Raw genomic sequence first — 14,157 nt, 5'->3', positions numbered from 1 at the left:
TTTACTTGTATCTGTGAATGCTGATTACCATGCACACAAGCAGCGTTCAAAAGTAAAATTAAACTCCACCCTACATGCGATCATGTCAGTCAGAGCTTGATTGTAATATTGTGCGCTGCTTACCATGCAAGCATGTCAAGAGGCACTCACAATTAAAAGTATATTGTTAGGCGGAATCCAGTGCAGTTCCCTTAGGGAGCACTACACCAGATTAGGACTACAGGTGAGAGCAATAAATCCCCTTTAGTATCAGTCTGTACAACAAAGATTTAGTTGGTAGCTGTGGCTGAGCAGTCAGACTTATCTCAAGAGGGAGATGAGCAGTATTCAGGGTTTACACAATAGGCCTACTGTACTATGGCACAAGGAAACACTGACCAAAGCTTTGTAGTTAAAAAGTAGATATATATTTATTTTATACACTTCTAAGAAAGTACATCTATCACAAGTATCAAGCAAGTTGAATTAGGTCAAATAGAAAAATATACACACTCCCCATATAAATTGTAGACCAAGTGAACCAGAGTGAAAACTAAGCAAAACAGCACAGTGACAACTACACACAAGGGATCCTCTAACAATTTCTCACAAGGGAGGAAAAACACAAGTTATCTAGAAATAGGTTCTTGTACATCCGAGCAATACTTCCTATCAGTTGTGAACCAGTTCAGCAAGACAGTGCATCATTATAGGCAATACTTCAAATGAAAACTGAGCAAAATGGCATTTCACAATGATTATGCAGTCGGAAAGAAAGGGTAGTTATAAGAAAGGGTTGCACCACACAGTTCGAATTGGGAATCAATCTCGAGAAGGCAGGTTTAACAAATATGACCAGAGTAAGTAGGCCTGTGCCAGAGTTAGTGGTACTGGGCAAGGGCCCAGGAGCAAAATGTTCTTGTAGCTGCAGTCAAGTCTTTGGTTAACGATGTTGAAAAGGTGGATGCAGAAAGCGAACAGACAATGTTAAGAGATGGGGGGCGGCCAACCCAACAGGTAGGTAAAGGATTTAAAACACCTTTAGCACTACCGCGAAGAAAGGGCGGCCTGGCGGAACAATGTACCTTGAAAATGAAGAAGTGGCTCCTGTGGTGGTGGTTGTTCCTGCTAGTTCCTGCAGTTCGGGGGATCCAGCAGAGGAAGAGAGGCTCTCGTTGTGGAGGAAGGTTCGAGGTACTGCACTACTCAGGGAAGAAACCAACCGCGATGCTGCCAAGCAAAGTTTAAAAGGTATGCTCCTTTTATTCGCGGTCCGGGTCGATAGCTGCGTGGCTATCCGGTCTCCAAGTGCGGGGCACTGGCGATTCGACCACAGCAGGTTCGGGAAGGCGATGTGCAAACTGGTTGGCCCCACCAGCTCAAGGGAAGAAGGCTCTTGCAGATGAAGATCTCCTCTCGTCGTGTGGAGAAAAGTGGTGAGACGCTGCAGGGCAGCAGAGCTTCACCGGTGGTGATAGTCGTTGCAGGTGTCTTTGGCTTCTCTCCTCTTCGGTTCCATAGTTCCAATGGCGACGTCTTGCCCTTCCAGTCCTCAGGACCCTGCTTTTATGCAGAAAGAGACCCATTCATACAGCCTAGCAGTCACTCAAACAGTGGAGTGGTCATCTTGGCGGGAGACCCTCCAGCCTATCAGGATAGAGTGCGACATGAGTTGCTGAGGAAACCCTGTCCAGGGGTCCTACTCCCCCTCCCACACAAAGGACCCCCCCAGACTCAGTGGCACCGAAAGGAGGGCTTCTTGGCAGAAGCCCGCCAAAAGGACAAACAAAGGATCCCCGACCTGGGTAAGGATTGTAGAGAAAGACACGAAAAAGAAGTTATATCAAAGTTCTGGCAAATAAAACCTACCGGAGCAAAGTTAATAATAAATGCACCGGCGGTATGTTAGAGACTGTGAGAAAAAGTGGTAGCCTCGAACAATGGGAAAATCCCATAGAGAAATATTTGCGGTCGAATATTTTTGGTAGTAACCACTGCCTCCAGCCAGAAACCTTTTAGAGACGTACTGTAGGGTACATTCTCTAAAATGAACATAGGGGAAAAACTATTAACCCCTTCCAGTACCTCCATAGTAAGATGGGTTGTACTGGTTTAGTTCATAAAAATTGACTAGTAAAGTCAATGGGGACTTTACAGGCCCTGGGAGACAGTAAGTAGTCAGTCCCAGGGTATGGAGTCTATGTTTGGGGGTCGTTACGACGCCCCTGTGTCACTGCACTGAGGGTGCTGTGTAACACATGTGCATAAAGATGGTTCCTATGGGGTTGAGAAAATCCCATAAGCATTAAACACAATAAAATAGCCTAGGACACACATAGCAAAAATGCCTAAGAGTGGGAAAAAGAGTCTCACTCTTAGCAGGTAAAAAGAAACAAACCCTTCAAATCCAGCAAAGCTGCTGGGGGACTCTATATGTAAGGGAAATTAGCCATTGAATGAGAATTCTCCCTAACATATATGTTGCTTGGCCAGGCATCCTTTACTTACTTTGCAAAAGTGCAGGGCAAAAGGTGGCGTGCATATTTGCGCTCTGCCATGCAAATGACAAAAACCTGGCGGCAGAGACCTCCTATGTGTGTGTCAACACGTAGCAGCTCCCTTCCGCCAAATTACTCATTTAATGAACATGAGCTCCATTCTGTTATGTAACACTTGTAAAGGTCTCCGGTGAATGTTGCTTTTCAGACAGCATTTAGAATGGATTCCTATGGAATCCCACTGCTTTTATAAAGTGCTAGAAACATGAGGATTGCACAGCAATCGATTTGTTTAATGCCAGCATGAAAATCTTATGCAAGCATCAAACCATGTGCGTTTTGATGTCGAAAGGAATGCACAGGGGAACTCGTAATTCTGCCTTGTGCTCCTTCTCCACTTCCAAATGGCTCTAAAGGCCCTGGAGTGTAAGATGTAAATGACCATCACCTTACTTTTACACCTTACGTTTTTACTCTGAGGCTTAAAAAAGAACTTTCCAACTTTCCAAGTTAAAGATGACTCATATGAACTTAAAGGTAGGGATTTTTCATTTTTTGTCTTATGATAGTTTGGTTATAGTATTTCAGCGAGACAACCCTTCCAGGTACTAATTTGTGCCTTAATTTTTAACGAGACAGCAGTCCTCCATCACTTTTGATATGTCAGCCCTGCTGAAAGCACGTGGTCAGCCTATCGAATTGGCACACCAATTTTTGAAGTAAGGAACACAGGGAACCTATTACTTTACTTAGTATTATATCATTGGGTCATAACATTAAGAAAGGAATGTGATGTCTATTTACCTTCTCAATTAATTTAGTAGGTGGTAGTGATGGCAGAAGGAGTTTAGATGAGCTGACTTGTAGACAGTGATAGAAGTGTATCAAAAAAGTAGTGGAACTGTCACTCCGGCAGGGGACATAGTAGGAAGGAAGGGAGCAACGTGCAACACATTGTTCAAGGGTTGCAGTCATGCTGATTGACAGTCAATTGAGTTGAAATAGATTTCAGTTGAGCTTTAAATGATATCCAGTGGTGAAGTGGAGAAGTTTGCTTAAACTTCATAAAGAACAGTTCCGGAATGGGGAAAATGGTTGCAAAAAGTAGTGGAGCTGTTATCAGTAGTGGAAAACCGCCCCCGACCGTTCCTGCTCATTTCGACCACTGGTGGTAGAGCTATATGTACCACTTCACTTTACCCTGTGTAACATCAGTATTATGGTGGGTGGGGAAGGCAGTCACTATGTGTGTGTCACATATTATAGTTAATCAGCAGCTTTGTTAATAGTTATTCTTTAGTGGAGTGCTGGCAAGGAAAGTAATTGTCAAGATAGTTGTAATTGTGGTAGCAGAGGTGGAGGGTCATGGGACCAGGCTCCAGAAAGGAGCCAGAGCCAGAGAGGCCAGAGAGGCCCCTCCTGTTCAGTGACTCCAGGGACGGTGGCAAAGGAATGGGCCACTGTATCTGGCCTCCCAGGTGCAGCACCATGGATAGAGAGTAGGAGGGAGGAGGAAGTGTTGCATCCCGGCTCCCAAGGGTGGTCCGAATAATGGCACAGGGGACCACACCCCGTGGTGGGAAGAATAAGGTAAGGCTGGGACAAGCTAGTCTACTAGTCTACCCCTAAAGCTGAACCTGAGCGAATGCCCATGGCTGGAGGGTACCACAAGCTGGAGAGGGGACCGTCATGTTAAGTGATGGTGCCAGGGTCTAACACAGATGGCGTTCCTGAACTCCACCTCAGGGGAAGGAGCATGGAAACATGTGCACAATGTATGAGTTCCCCTCAGTGGGAGGGTATGGCCCCATCTGAAAGGCATGTCGTTATGATTGCAGGCATTGGGCTCCACCCATCAGAGAAGGACAAGACTTCCATATTTGATGGAGTTTAGGTCTGGGCTTCAGTGAGCCCCGTCATGGTGGGGAAGCACTCACAGAAGAGGCGATATGTGCAGGATCTCTCCACTTCCTTTGGCACAGCACCCTCCCTCCTAGGAAAAGAGCTAGGAAAGACGCCACCAGGGAGGTGGCTAGAATCCTGAGGCTAATCAAGGTAGCCCTGAGGGAAGAACAGCCGATAAAGGACATGTGAAGCTCAAGAGGAGGACCGAATCTCTGTCTTCTTTTTCGTCCTTCGCTGTATCAGCACTGTCCTCTGAGGTCTAAGGAAGCCCCAGGGGGAAGATCCTGTATAGAAAAGGGGTGGCAAGGGCCCCAAGAGATGTGGCTGAATACATGAAATTTAAGACACCTGCACAGGAGGGGACGTGAGAGCCACCGGTGCAGCAGAGGAGCACAGGAATCGACAGCCATGGCATGTTATAGGGATAAGGCCCGAGGGGGCTGGCCAGCGTTCAAGGGAAAACAGAGGGGCCTGCTTCCTATGAGACAGGGACTCTCACCTCATCAACCACCACATCATTCCTGACTATCCCAGATGCCCTTGTGTTGGAGCCAGGATTCAACAGTTTACATAAGTATGGGGAGAGCGAAGAGCAGATCTTTGGGTCCTGCAGATTGTACAACGGGATTACTGTGTGGAATTCACTGATTCTCCCAGAGACTTGCATAGTAGTAACTCAATGATCCCTGAATATGGCAAAGCGGGAGGGCCTACACTCTGAAATCCAGCGGTTGATTCACAATTGGGCTGTCCAGGATGGGCCGGCAGGACAGCATAGCCTGTGATGCTATTCACTTGTCTTCTTTGTCCAGAAGCATCTGGAGGGTTCAGGCTAGTCATAAACCTCAAGCAGATGAACTTCACCATCCAGATGCTCAGCTTCAGAATGAAGGCTCTGCAGAGGATAATTGCCCTGGTCACCACAGGAGACTGGCCAGTATCCCTAGACATATTACACGCTTACCTCCAGGCCCCGATTCACCCGTACAATGTCCAATACCTGACGTTTGCATTGGACCGGGACCACTTCCAGTTCCAGGTCTTGCCCTTCCGTATGCAACGCTCACCAAGGTCTTTACAAAGGTTATAGGGTGGGTGTTACACCAGGAAGGAATCCGCCTTTATCTGTACCTTGATGGCTGGCTCCGGCATGGAACAGATGGACAAGCAGGGTTGACAGACTTTGGTGTCCCGCTGTGTTTGAAGAAATCACAGCTAATTCCGAACCAGAAACTTCAGTTCATAGGCGCCTGGTTGCCCACAAAGCTCTGCAGGGTGTGCCTACCGGGGTGACTGTGCCAAGCGCATACAGGTCACATTACAACTTCACCAACTGAAGCCATAGGCATCTGCCCTGCAGTTGCTACAGTTACAGAAAATTATGGCATCAACTGTCTTCATAACATCATGAGCCCATCTGCACCTGCAGCTGCTCCTGTCACATCTGCAATGCTGGCTGGCGGTGGGGTGCAGACTCCAGGACCTCAACACTTTTATTCTGGTCCTGAGCTCTCTGCTATTCCATTACATTCATTGTTGGAGTCATTGTTTAAAGATGTGAAGACAGGCGCTCTGTTACCAGTCTTTAGCTTCTCCTCCTAACGCACGTTTTCATGACTTCATCAATCTTCAGGGAGGCTGAGTTTCTGTGTTTTTTCAGGCGGGTCTGCATTTCTGTTTCTGGTGTAACAAATTAATTAGCTCGGAGGATTCTGGTACTTGTATTTTTCACACTTGATTTTGCTGGCAGGTGACTGGAAACAACTCCCTCCATAGCACAAATCTTCCCCTTGATGGGGGGAGGGGGAAAGCCATGGTTGTGGCTCTCCAATGTAAGGCATGATGGCCCTGCTGCACTGCCTTGTGAGCCCGGTACTCCTGGAACAATGTTTAAAGATGTGAAGGCAGGCGCTCTGTTACCAGTCTTTAGCTTCTCCTCCTAACACACGTTTTCATGACTTCATCAATCTTCAGGGAGGCTGAGTTTCTGTGTTTTTTCAGGCGGGTCTGCATTTCTGTTTCAGGTGTAGCAAATTAATTAGCTCTGAGGATTCTGGTACTTGTATTTTTCACACTTGATTTTGCTGGCAGGCGACTGGAAACAACTCCCTCCATAGCACAAATCTTCCCCTTGATGGGGGGAGGGGGAAAGCCATGGTTGTGGCTCTCCAATGTAAGGCATGATGGCCCTGCTGCACTGCCTTGTGAGCCCGGGACTCCTGGAACAATGTTTAAAGATGTTGGAGTCATTGAACTTGCTTTAGGATGTCCCTCTGACTCCTACCAGTGGTCATCATGACGGATGCCCATAGCAGGAGAGGCCATTTGGGCCAGTACACCGCCCAGGGACCATGACCTACTCCAGTGCGGGAGATGTCATTGAATTTCAGAGAACTAAGCATGATCCACCGAGCCTTACTTTGCTCCTCCCATCTGATCCAGGGGGCCCCTGTCCTCGCCCAGACAGACAACACCTGTGCCATGGCATATATCAACCAATAGACAGGGACCAGGCCCAGGCCACTGCAGAAGTTAACTCAGGAGATAGGCCAGCCTTTTGGCCTTAAGGGCAACTCACATTTGGGGGAAAGCCCCCAAAGGCAGATTCTTGTTGCAGAACGTTCCCTCGCTCTGCAGAATGGTGCCTTTCCCCTGCAATATTTCATTGGTTCATGGGGAAACTGGGCTCTCCCATGATGGACTTGTTTGCCTCCCTGCCTGGAAATACCCAGTTTCCTTGACTTTGCTCACCGTTCGCCATGTGGGTTGGATGCCCTGTCAGTGAGTTGGCTCTGGGACTTGGTGCAGAGCTTTCCTCTGCTTTTCCTCAGTTGCCACTCCTTCCCAGGGTTCTCAGCAAAATCAGGTGGGAGAAGGCTTAGGTGATTCTGGTGGCAGCTCTCTGGTCCAGAAGTATCTGGTTCTCCCACTTGGTACAGCTGGCTGTTGCTCCCAGAGTGGTGCTGCCATGATTCTATTCTCTGGTGTCGGGTCCAGAGGGCTGTCCTCTGAGAAGCAATTGGGATTGGTAGGCATGGCTCTTGAAAGCAAGGGGTTGAAATGCCAAGGGCTACTTGGTTCCATGGCTCCCTCCTTACAGGCCTCTAGGAAAACCACATTGCTAAAATATTATGTCCACCATTGTTGGGAAGCCTTCTGCAAATGATGCAGGAACCTGGACCTCCTGCCACTAGATTGTGGGGTTGCAGAAGTATCCAGGTTCCTCCAGGAGGGTTTTGATTTGGCTCTTTCTCCCTCTTCACTAAGCGCAGAGTGGGCGGCAGTTAGATCCTTTAAGGCTTGGTGGAGGGGAGGGTTTGTTGCACACAGCAGAGCCAGTGGTGGTCTGACTGTTGAAGAGCTTCACCCTGTCCTGTCCAAGGGTATGTCCCATGACACCCATCTGGGACTTGAATTTCATCCTCAAAGTTCTACAACATTCTCCCTTTAAGCCCTTGGCTCAAGTGGACCTTCAGTCCCTTTCCTACAAGGTTGCCTTCCTGATTGCCATAACCTCGGCCAGGCATATTGGGGAATTGAGTGCTCTCCTTTACTCCCTCACCCGTATCTGTGGATTTGCCCATCAACTTTTTTGTTTAATTGTGACACAACATTCTGACCCAAGGTTGTGTCTTCTTTCCTCTTGTCCCAGGAAATTGTTATCCCTTCTCTTTGTGAGGACATGTCAGAGGTACAGGCATACATGGAGGGCCTGGACATGCGGCAGGTCACCTCACTTATTTGATGATAATGGCGGACATTAGGAAATCTGATAGTCTGTTCATCAGCTTTGGGGCTGTGGGTAGAGGCCAAAAGGCCTCCCTGGCCACCTTTAGTCTGTGGCTCAAGAACATCACCACCCGCACTTATGGGCTTAGTAGGAGACAGTGTCCGGCAGGAGCTCAAGGCCATTGCACCAGTAGGATGGTGTTTCCTTGGCTGAGGCTAGGGGTCCACCATTATTATCATCTGTAAGGCGTGTACTTGGGCTTCAACTTTCACCTTTGTAAGACACTACAGACTTCTTCTCCCTGGTCAGGAGAACCAGGGGTTCGGTCACACCGTTCTCTGCACTTCGTCTGGTTGATGACTCTGTAATTAAAGTAATGTGGTGTACTGCAATGGTTGGCTTCAGTTGTTTATGCACCACGGCCAGTGGTGTTTTTTGGTAAACTTCATGATTTAGTACTGTGACAAGGAAAAGGGATGTGGAGATAATGCTTGGATTACTTACTGGTAATCTTCATTATGCCTAGTCCTACTCTTCCGCATACCAATACTTGGAACCGCACACCCTGCTGGGGCCAGGCATTGGTGGTATATCGGAATGCAGGAAGAGGGGAAGTAAGTCACTCCTATTATTGGGCAGAGGGAGCAGTGGGTTTGGTTGAGTATTTAGGGATTGCTGCTGGGAAGGGCTGGCCCTACATGATGCAGTACTGGTGCGAGGAAGAACGGAACTAAGAGTAATGAAGATTAGCGGTAAGTAATCCAAGCATTATGAAATGTCAACTTTAAATGTAGTTAGGCAAAGTTACAGTAGATGTGATGACTGATGAAATCACTTATTACGAAAGGTTAACTTCATAATTGGTGAGGCACTAAGTTATTATTCTGCAAGCATTTTGATGGCTTCAGGAGTGCCATACATAAAAAAGAACATTTCAGATTTTTTAAAGCATTTTTTTATTTGAAAGAAAATAGGGATTCATAGTTACCCATTGTAAGGAAGGCATGGTATCAAGAATAGACGGACACAAGTGATCACAGTTCAAGGGTGTTTATTAAGCTGTATAGATAGGTTGGAAAAATGTCTAATCTAAACTTAAATCTAAGATAGGAGCAAGCTACGACCATCAAATAATAATAAGGCCGTCCTAGTGACGTTGTGTCAAATAAAAGGGCCTATACTATAGTAAAAATGATTTCCAATCTGTACGCTAAATACAAAAAGCATGTGGGATAGGGTTTCACAAGAAAGAAAGAAGTGTTCATAAATGATAAGTCAGGATGTGTTCGCCAGGGATTCTCCCTTCCCCACATTTTGAGCACGAGACAAGGTGTGACTCTTGAGCACAGCACACTCTCGAGCTTTCCCGGCACGAGATGACAGTTCCGCTTCATGTATCAGGACCTTCAGTGGTTAAGTCTCTTTTCTCCAAAAAGTCTCTTGCCTCCGAGGAACTAATGGGTTCCAAAAAAAGAACAAACAAAAAGTTCTGTTCGGATTACACTTGAAGTGATGATTCTTCACCCTAGGTCCACCTCTCCTGGAAGTGGACCTTGGGTGAACCCTCTCGAATTTCAGTCTCCCTCCTGTCGGGTTCACTCTGGCTTTTATTCCAAATAACTTCTCGGGTTGCATTCACAAATCTTAATGTCTTTAAACAGTTCACCGTGGACATCCCTTTGCCGGGTTCACTTTTGTCAACACACTGTTTCTTGGGTCTTTAGACTTCGCCCCTCTTTATTGGCATCCCTCTGCCGGGTTCACGCTTGCCATTTCACAATTCCCTTTACTTTCTTCTGATGCAGGATTCACATCCCTTGCGTTCTCAATTGTCGGTCAAAGACGTTTGACTGTACAGGGATTTTGCAAGACCCTTGTATGACCACTTTGACCTAACTTTGCATCACCCCTAGGGCCTTATGGTATCAGTAGTTTCTTTCAAACATGGGATCAACCAGAGTCTCTCGAGTCAGCACCCACATGGTGCCAGACCCCTCTGCAGCTGGTCTTCCCTAAACAATCCACATTTCGGTTTCTTTATCGGTTCCCCTTCGACTCACTGGCTGTGATGAACTGCTTGGCTTTTCACCCTATCTGGAGTCAAGGCTGGTACCACAGTAGCAGGCATCTCCCTCTGTCCTGCTTATCAGCGTAGGCACGGTCTGCGAACCACTGACATCTGCTGCTACACACTTGGGCTATTGATCGCCGTCTTATGTTTCCTTCTGACGAGGCTTCGCAGGAATGGGTCGGAAAGGGCAAGGTCGCTTCTCTACTTTTCGCCCCTTCGGTTCTCGCCACCTTTCTCCTCCTCTTGAACTGCCGTGCATGGATAGCACTCTCGTTGTGCGGTCTGCCTTGGTCGTACTGTGCTCTTGTGCTCCACCTTTTATCCCTGTGGGGAAGAGAAAGGGCCGTCAGGTGTGTGTGATTCTGGTCAATTCCCTGACTTTGCCTGACCCTTGTACTGGGACATGTCAGGTAAACGGTTCTGGTGTTAGTCCGTTGTCTTTCGTGATGTGCAAAAGTGTTAATGTGGAAAAAGCAGGGGGCAGTGTTTCTGAATGTCCTACGTGGTAGGATGGGGAAAAGGTATTGGCAAAGGGGGATACCGCATCTCACCCGTCGATATCCCACTTCCACTCCCAGAGGACACCCCATCCAGGTGATCCTCCCTCACTGGTCCACCCCCACAAACTGGATCTAATAGCGATGGCTGTGTCCTGGCCACTTGGATGATAGATCCCCGGGGAATAGCTAGGGAGACACCTTCATGTTTCTCACGCCGTAGAAGAGTTGAGAATCACCTGTAGCCAATTTTGGACTCTACTCAATCAGTCATGCTATGTTTTATGATGAAAACCGGACATAGATTGTGATAATTTTATGCAAAATATTTTTAGTATTAAAATGATATATTCAAGTTTTTTATTTTTATTGAGATAAAAAAATTCTTATGAAAATCAACAGGTAATGTCGGAATTCATAATCACTGTTAAAGAAGAAAGGGGTCGGGACAAGCATCTGTCACACTATTGCTTACCATCTGGTTTTCGAAACATATTTTGCAAAAATGAATGCTGATGCCTTATTTCATTCAATGTGTATATATTAATCCCTTATAACACATATTAAATCTGTATAGTTTACAAGTAATTTGGTTTTGCTCCTATTTCTTAAAGCATAGCAAATAACATTAATTTGAAGCCATGTATGAGATTGTGGAGAATTGTTTTTGTTTGCTGCAAATATATCACCTTTTCTATGTTCATTTAGGCCTTCCCATGTGTTTTACAGAGTCAGTGTGCTCTTGGCAATAACTTTGATTTGTTCTTGCTACTTTTTTACTCCACACTACTGTGTGGAGTTATTTTCTGATGTCCCACCACTGCCAGCAGATGTTAGTAGAATTTTTCTCTGACCTTGTGTTCAGGGCATAAGAGAAATCTAACCACAAACATACATCATAGTTATGAAACAATGTGGCACCACCTATTGGCGGTAGTCTAAATGTTCAGTTCGTGGTGTGAGCTCGTAGTTTCAGTCATTTAGTATTTACTGTCATTGATACAAATCATTAATTATTTAAATTCCATAACATTATTTACTGTACAAATGCGAATTGACACTCCAATCATATCAAATAAAAATAACAATATCAACAAATATGCAACCATGCAAGATATTTAGATCCATCCACATATTTCTTTAAAAACATTAAGAAACAGGAAATAACCAAAAGGAAAAAGAAGAGAAAAGAAAGGGGGGAGGAGGGAAAAGCAGTGGAAAACAAAAAAAGAAATGTCACATTGGGGGTCATTACAACCCTGGCGGTAGGGGGTTAATGGGGACAGGAGAGCTGCCTGCCCTTTTAATACCCTACCGCTTCATTACAAGGTCCACTCGCGGGACCCGCTAAGGACGCCTGAGGGCTCGAATGGGAATGGGGATGCACAGGGTCTGGGTTCTGTAAAGACCGGAGGGGGGGTCTGCACTTCAGCTCTCTATATGGTAGAGGGGAGGCACAGAGACCCCTGCCAAGATTCTCTAGTATTGGTAGACGTAGTCGAGCAATCAAGGCCTAGCTTCTCGGGAGGTGATGCGAGCTGGTTCTTAAGTACAGTGTAGTCCCCAAGCACCCACGAAGGAATGTCCACACACTGTATCGGTTAAAACACAGTCTTTATATAATTAATATTCAAAGTCATTTACACGATCACGATAACTCACTTTGTGCTCCGAAAATCAACAATGGTAAATATGTACATTTCTAAAGTGGTACCACTAACGTTACTCGATCTTATTAAAGTGCATACAGCCAGAATGACACACAGATCAAAATAAAGAGGAAACCAGCAGTAGAGAGAGGAAGGAAAGCAAAATGGTTGAACAATAGGCAGAGTACTGGCCCTGTTACCTAGACACAGTTCTGTGTGGAGATCCCCCCACCTGGGCAACCTGTAGAAGAAAGATACAAGGCCAGTCCATATATTGTTCACCCTTAGACTTCTCAATAGTTCTGCAACCCCAAAGTACCTTGGTGTTGTAGTTTTCTGCGTCGGGGAAATCGTCAACCCTTCTTGAGTGTCCTCCCTTTCAGGCAGTAGTCATGGGTCGTCGAACGTCCGACGGAGAACAGGTCGAGCTACGACGGTGAAGTGGCCGCGTTGTTCCTTGCAGTGCTGTTGATGGGGAAGCATAAACGTCCTGCCAGGAAGAGGTGTGCGAGCACCTCGGTGCTGATAATTCTGGACCGCAAAGAGTTGAAGAACTGTGGCACAGCAAGGGCGTTGAGTCGTCGGCTTCTCTGTAGTCTTTGGGTGGCGGGAAACCCACCGGTGGATGCTCCTCGGCGCGTCGACGGTCAGGCCTTCTCCAGCAGGATACAGCGGCGACTATGCGGACCAGCGCGTACTTGGATCAATGAAGTTCTTAGGCAATGGGAGCGCGGCGGCTCCGGTCGGCGACGGCGGTCGGCGACAGTGGCGGACAACAGTCTGGGCGCTTCTCCTTGGAGTTCCGCAGCAGTCCCTGTATCGGGTCGGCAGCTTGTCAAAGGTCTGTCTACCAGGGAGCTTAGGCAAAGATCAGCTGTGCACGATGGTCCCTTGTGGCTCGGGAAGAGGGCACCTTAACAGGTCCTCTCTAGGTCAGTTCTTGAAGAACAGCAGCTTTCAGATTGTGAAGGAGAGCAACAGCAATTCTTCTCGTCCAGCAGGGCTCAAGGTTAAGCTTCACTCCAGTTACTCGTTGTAGTTGACTTCAGCTTCTGAACACGATTCCTAACAGTGAGAGGTCCCCAGATATACTGTTGATCTCCCATTCATTCCGCTGGGTCGCACTCAAGCATCCAATCACGACTAGGGGCATTCATGCAGGCAGGCAGCCAATCAGGCACACAAGGTATTCAGGCCATTCACTTCTCTCCAGACACTCACAACAAGTTATGTGTATTGGGACAAGTTCCGAGCCATTCAACACCCCTAGCTGCATTCATACCGGTTTCGGGCAGGGCTGTCTCAACCATTGTGTCAAACACCAGATACTAGACAGTCACAACATAGAATGTATATTCGTCACACACTCCATTCACCCAGATACCACCCAGAGGCGTACCCACAACATACGGTCGTTGAGAAGGCTCCAGCCAGTCTGGTCGGCACTTCCCCACACTACCATATACGGAACTTCCACCCAACACAGCACGGGTGCCAAACACAGACTTCCTTTCAAGCCATCAAAGGCCCTCTGACAGTCTTCACTCCAATTAACCTTCCGAGGTTGTTTGGGCGAAGTCAACATTGTCAGGGGTGCAGCTATGGTTCCATAGTCTGTCATGAAATTGCGATAATACCCAGTGAGGCCCAGAAAGGCTCTCACCTGGGTTTGAGTAGTGGGAGTCTCCTAGTCATGTGCATCCTGTACTTTACTGGGGAGAGGTTGGATTTGACCCCCTCCTACCTCATGACCAAGAGAGGTGACTTTCCCCTGAGATATCTGGCACTTGGTGGCCTTCATAGTGAGGTTAGCCCTTTTTAACGCCTG

This window comes from Ambystoma mexicanum, chromosome 7q, assembly GCF_040938575.1.
Source record: "Ambystoma mexicanum isolate Mex_15411 chromosome 7q, UKY_AmexF1_1, whole genome shotgun sequence".
NCBI lineage: Eukaryota > Metazoa > Chordata > Amphibia > Caudata > Ambystomatidae > Ambystoma > Ambystoma mexicanum.
The sequence above is the reverse complement of the archived record's forward strand: the minus strand, read 5'-3'. Positions refer to the sequence as shown.